The following is a 6,755-nucleotide window of genomic DNA, read 5'->3' as shown; positions in this document are numbered from 1 at the left end:
GCAATTCCCACACTGTGTCTCTGGTGTTGTCCCCCGCAGGGCCATGGGTCAGTGAGGGGTATTTTTACTAAGAGCTTTATGAGGAAGTGCCATATCATTGGTTGAACCAATTTTCAACCCCACAAGCAGTGGAGCAGCAGTCCCATCTCCCTGGTAAGCTAACTATCGGTTGTTGTTGTTTTTATCAATCTACCATTTTGTAAGAGTGCGGATGTATCACATTGTAGTTTTGATTTGAATCTCTCTGAGTAAATGATCTCTAGCATCTTTTCATGTGCTTGCTGATCATTTGAATGTCTTCTTTGATAAAATGTTTATTCATATCCTTTGATAAAATGTTTATTCATATCCAGTTTAAACTTAGTCTGTTTGTCTCTTTGTTGTTGAATTATTGAAGTTTTCTATATATTTTTAAAGTTGGAACCCTTATCAGTGTTATTATTACCAAGGTGTTTTTTTCCTATCTGTAGTTTCTTCTTTACTCTTTTAAGTATTTAGTTTATAGGAGGTTCCACAGATACATTGTTACTCTTTAATGTTTCATAGTATCATGATATGTGTATGTACCCTAGTTTGTTTATAAGTGTAAAAGCTTCCATTGATAAGCACTTAGGTTCTTTCCATACTTTTATTATTGTGACTAGTACTACAATGAACATGGCTGCACATGTACCAATTCATGCCATGGCTCTTATTTACCTATGGAATATACTGAACAATGGGATTGCTAGATCATGTGGTATTTCTAGTTTAGTCTTTGTAAGGGAGTGTCAGATCATCTCTCACAGTGGTTACAAGAAATGCCCCTACAAGGATAAACCTGGAAGGCTTTATGACAAGTGAAATAAGTCAATCACAAAATTCAAATATTGTTTGAGACTATTATTATAGAGTCAAGGAAAGATTTTAACAATAAAAGAAACATTTTTTATGATTACCAGGGATGTGAGGAAAAAGGAGGATAAATCACTAATTAGAGGGTAGACACATATTTTATTGAGTTAAGGGAAAAGTAATAATAATCATTCATTTTTAAAATTAGAAGACCCTAATCATCTAACTTGTCTTCTATTGCTCTTATATTTGTAGCCATGTTTGGTAATCTTTAGCTAAGGGAAGCAAAACCAGCAACACTTATATATATACATGTAGAGATAAATTTACATCAAGAAAATGGCTCACGCTATTGTAGAAATAGGGAAGTCCAGTACGAATCCAGGTATATTTCAAGTCCAAGAGTCAGATGTTAGCTGGAGGCTTCTACTGACACAAATACCTTCAGGGCCTGATGAATCTAAGATCAATAGGGAGGCCACTGCATGGTTGGTGCAGAGGCAAATGCATCCAAGATCAGTAGATCAGATAGCAGCTTAAATGGCAGGTGTCTGATGACTACCAGGATTGCAGGCAGTATGACAAGTTATTCGTTCAAGGCCAAAGAACTAGAGGTGGATGAGTCAGATGCAGAACCTAGACCTAGTAAAAACTCAAGAAAACTATTCTATAGCTTATAGAAGAGTCTATAGAAAGTAGACCACGACCACTTATATAGAAAGTAGACTACAACCCTGAGAGAACTCCCTTTAACCCAAGTAAAGGTATTGCCTGCCATCCTAATCTTTCAACTGATTGCCTTCTCACAGTTCATCCCATTATGAAGTTGATTACATTGAATTAGGCCATATCTTGGGGGATTACCATGCCTTAAGTGCAAAACTACTGAGAACCCTGTCCTAGTCAACTTGAACACAAAACTTATTGTAATCACCAACAATGTCCCAAAGTTTTGTCCATATATTTGTCAAGTACCATCAATTGGGTTCCTACTCATAGCAATTTTATGTAGAACAGAACAAGGGATATATTTTTCCATTGAAATAAAAGTGGTTGTTCAGATTTGGAATAAAATTTCATGATAGCTATAGATTGCTTTGGATAGTGTTGAAGATATGATTAGATAGTATTGGAGATTGTGTTTTTCAAGAAAAATAAAATAAAGTGTATCCAATTTGGAAAGGAAGAAGCAAAACTATCTCCATTTCAAACAACATGGTACTTGATTAGTTATTCCTAAGTATTTTATCCTGGGGTGGGGGGTGCTATTGTAAATGGTATTGTTTCCTTAATTTTTTTTCAGAGTCCTTCTATAGGTTTAAAGAAATTCACTTGACTTTTATGTATAGAGTTTGTATCCTGCAATATTTCTGAATCCTATTAGGTCTAGTAGCTTTCCTGTGAATTATCTGGGATTTTCTGTGTAAAGAATCATGTTGTTTGCAAATCGAGTTTCAATGTGGATACACTTCGTTTTCTTTTCTTGTTTTGTTTATTAATCTGGTTTTGACTTGCAGTGTTATGTTGAATAAGAGTGATGATAGAGGACATCCTTGTCTCATACCCATTCTCAAGGGAAAGGATCTCAGCCTTTCCCCACGGAGAATCATGTTGGTTGTTGGTTTTGCATATACATCCTTAATTATGGTGGAGAATGTGTTAGGCTAGGTTGTCTATGGAAATGAATCTAGTAACACTCATCTATGTATATGAAATAGCTTTATGTCAAGATATGATATTTTTCCAGAAGGTATCCCTGCCCAGTCCAACTCAAGTCCCCAAACCCAATGCTAGTCACAAGTCCTTCCTCTTCAGACTCACATAACCGCAGGTGTGATGCTGAGGCAGGAAGATCACAGGCTGGGGGAAGCAGAGTCATGTGGATCCGAGGTTGGTGGAAACATGGGGAGGCATCGGCACCTCTTAGGTCAGTGGTAGGGTCCCAGCAAGAAGGAGCAGGAAGGAAAGAGACATATATAGAGAGAAAGGTTCCCAGGTTCCTCCTGATAAAAAGATCACACTCCCAGGGCGGCATCATCAGGCTGTGACCTGATTGATAAGTTGGATTCCACCCCGTCACTTTTATACATCTTCAAGTTGTCATAAAATCTTCCAGCCACCACTGGGAATTTCCTTTGTAATCCTATTTTGATTGTTTTTATCAGGGACAGGTATTAGGTCTTGTAAAATGTCTTTTTGACACATAAAGTTTATTGATGAAGATGACCATGTGGTTATTTTTCTTCACTTTATGTGATAAATTGAATTAATTAGTTCATATTAAACATTCCTAGTATTCTCAACTAATTATGATGTATACTTTTTATATATTGTTGAATTTTGGGGGGTAGAATTTTGAGAATATTTCTAGTGAGTTTAATAGACACTCTCTTAATGAGAATAGGAAAGATAAGGATATGAGAGAAAACTCAAGGTTTAACAGAGAGCCCAAGTTTATGAGTTGACACCTGTCCTTATTTTAACAATGAAAAAATAGTTTTAAAGACAAAGGAAAGTAAACTAGACCATTTTGAGCCAAGTACACTGTTTTTGAAGAAATCTATGAGATGTAATTTTAGGTACGATAATAGTTGCATACCCATTGAAGCCATTGCTGTGTGAATTCCAGACCTATAGAGCAGAGTACAACTCCCCCATAGGGTTTCCCGTGCTGGGATCTTTATGGAAGTGGGCTACCACATCTTTCTCTTGTGGAGCAAACTACTGACCTTGTAATTACCGGTTGAGCTCTTAACCACTGCGCTACTTGGGCTCCCTCCTAGTTGCATATAGTGTGTTACATAAGAAAAATAGCTCAACCTGTGGGAAGAGCTCTCCTCTATAGGATGACTCTCCTCTCACTGTGGAAGTCAGAGTCAGCTCTCAAAGTGGGAGGCCGAACAGGGATTATGGATCACCCAGGTGCTACCCAGCTCAAAGCCCAAGAAATCGGACCCATCTACATGTTCATTTGATTAATTCCAAGGGTGTCCTTTATTTCTGCATGAGGAAGTGAGGGTGATAGTACTGCACTGTTCCTGAACAGAAATCATGACCCCAGTGTTGTGGCTTTCCAAGAAACCATGAAAAAGCCATATGTAACTATTTTTTCCACTCACTTAGGAGTCCTGGAAGCACAGTGAGTAGCAGTTTGCTAACTGAAAAGTCAGTGGTTCAAACCCACCAGCTGCTCTGTGATCATATGTATGTAAATATACATATAAACATACATATATACAGAGTATATATATATATACATATATACTCTGTGAATGCATATACATATATGTGTATGTATGTGTGTGTGTGTGTATACATGTTTGTGTATGAGCTGAAATGGACTCAATAGCAATGGACTTGGTTTTTGAAGACTCTGCTGCTTTGCCGCACTCCTTCACTTCATCACATTCTTCTATTAGTTATCTACTGCTAAGTCGGAAGTGGTTATTTCTAGGTCAGCTTTATACCAGATCCTTGTAACTACTTAGCAGTGGAATGTTGGAACTGGTGTGTGTGTGTGTGTGTGTGTGTGTGTGTGTGTGTGTGTGTGTGTGTGAGAGAGAGAGAGAGAGAGAGAGAGAGAGAGAGAAGGGTTAAGAAAGTCAAGAGTTGGGAGTTTAGATTTTGAATAACAAAAAGTTTATTATACTACCCTTTGTCTGGTCTTCTGTGATAAAAACAAAGTTTCTTATAGAATCTTCTCTTTTGTTCACCTTTAGGGATCTACTTTAAGATAGTGGAGTAGGCCCCTTTCATTAACTCTATTATCGACTAGTCCTAGGTTTTTAATTGGCCAGAGGAGTCTTAACAACTGGGTAATGTACAGCTATTAAGGGAAAGATAATAATGTGACAGAGGCTGAGAGGAAAAGAATATTTGGATAGGGTAAAATGAAACTCTTGAGAACATCCATGGGTTATTTTCCTTTAAAATGTTTTTTAAAGGATACAGGTATACATAGCTTAAAATCCATCTGGAAATGCCACCTCATATGCCTCCTTGGTCTCAGAAGATTTTTAATTGTTAAGGTAAAACCACTCTCCTTTTATTTATCCCCCCATAGTTTTAAAGACCCCAGAGTGGCCAGAGTGAACAAGTAATGGGGTTCCAGGGCACATCCCAGCCCCTGCAGCGCCTTCTCCTCCTCCTCCTTCTCCTCTTAGCTTCATTTACTCTCCCAGAAGCATTTGACCTCTCACTCCCCATGCAGGGCAGCACTGGTAATGGCTCCTCCACTCCTATACCAAGCACTGCTTGTGCCAGGCAGGCCCCAGGACCTCCCAGACTTCAGGCTCCAGGTCACTACCTGGAGTTACTGCACATGACCAGGGAACCAAAGCGACACAGTAGCAGCAGCCAGGCCACCATGGCTAGCTGCATCCTCAGTGCCCGCACACCAGTCTCCAGCTACCTCTTTCACCCCTGGGTGCCCCACAACATGTTCTGTATCTGACAATGTACAAATCTACTTCCATCTTCTAGCATAGCCCCAGCTTGGCAAGGTGGGCCTCATGTTACCATTGGATACCGTTCTTGAGATTTGTCTGGCAGCAGGCTCCAAAAAGGTTTTAATATAATAGGCTTTACTAGGAATTAACCACAGATTGTACAGAGAATGCCTGTATATAATATAGTTGCACAACATCCAAATATTAAAATGTCCTATTTTATAGGACATATTGTGGATGTTAAGCATCACATACCTGTCTTTATAATCAATGCCAAAAATGTGCCTTGATTATAGACATCAGTTATACAGATCATAAATATTGGTTATAACCACTGCAGTCAAGAGGGGCATCCATCCAGTAGGTGGCTGCATGGAGCTGAAACAGGAGTTGGGGCACCAGTGATAATTTACAACAGCGGATCCTGGTGGCACTGACAAACAATGACAACACATCTGATTGTAAAATTGTTCTCTATGTTTGGTGTTAGGAAACAGTATTGGCTTCTTTTTGCTAAAATAGTTTTATTGCCATATATTCCCATATCATACAATTTAATCATATTAGGAAGAGTTGTACGATCATCACCACAATCAATTTTAGAACATTGTCTTCTCATACTCCTTTCTCTTTTTCCATCTTCCCTTGCCATGTCCCTAAGTAATTATTAATCCAGTTACTGCCTCTATAGATTTACCTACCCTGGATTTCATATACAGAAAACCATACAAAACATAAATGTAAAGTAAACAAACAAACAAAAACAACAACAATAATTGAACAAAACAGGAAAACTTCAATCAAAAAGAAAGCAGAAAGCATTAAAAACTGAAACAACTTTGACATGGGTCAAAAGGGAGATCAAACGATAAGGTGTCGCATTTTAACCCAACTACATCTGCCATGATAGACTACAATGTTCTCTATCTGACAGCAAGGCTAATCACATTCTTGAACTATGGTCAGAGGAAACCACCTGAAGCTTAATCCAGGTGGGCATACTCCAAATGGATCTGGGCATCTACTGTCATCCTTCTGCAAACTGGATGCTCACAGTTTAAGTTGCGATACCATTCCTTCCTTTGGATTTAGATTTTATTATTTACAATCCTTGGATCACACATGCTGTCGGGCTTCTTCTCTGTGGACTTAGTTGATGCCTCACTTATATGGCTGCTTCGCTGAAGACAAACCTTTAAGACTCCAGACGCGATTCTTTCTGATAGCTGGGCACTATCCAGTTTCTTTACCACATTTGACTATCAGACCTGTATTTTCCATAATCTCTTCATGAGGGTGAGTAGGACCATGTCATAAGAACTAACTGTTCTTAGATTGGGCCTAGAATTAAGTGTGAGCCCAAAATTCATTCATATAGCTATGGTTTATGTATCTCTGATTCACTTTAGAGCCATCATTATCATTTTATAATAGAGAGAATCCCCGAGTCATCAGGTCATCCTAATTATAGTG

Source organism: Echinops telfairi, unplaced genomic scaffold (genome assembly GCF_000313985.2).
Source record: "Echinops telfairi isolate 266 unplaced genomic scaffold, ASM31398v2 ScPeMD7_4;HRSCAF=17, whole genome shotgun sequence".
Classification (NCBI taxonomy): Eukaryota; Metazoa; Chordata; class Mammalia; order Afrosoricida; family Tenrecidae; genus Echinops; species Echinops telfairi.
The sequence above is the reverse complement of the archived record's forward strand: the minus strand, read 5'-3'. Positions refer to the sequence as shown.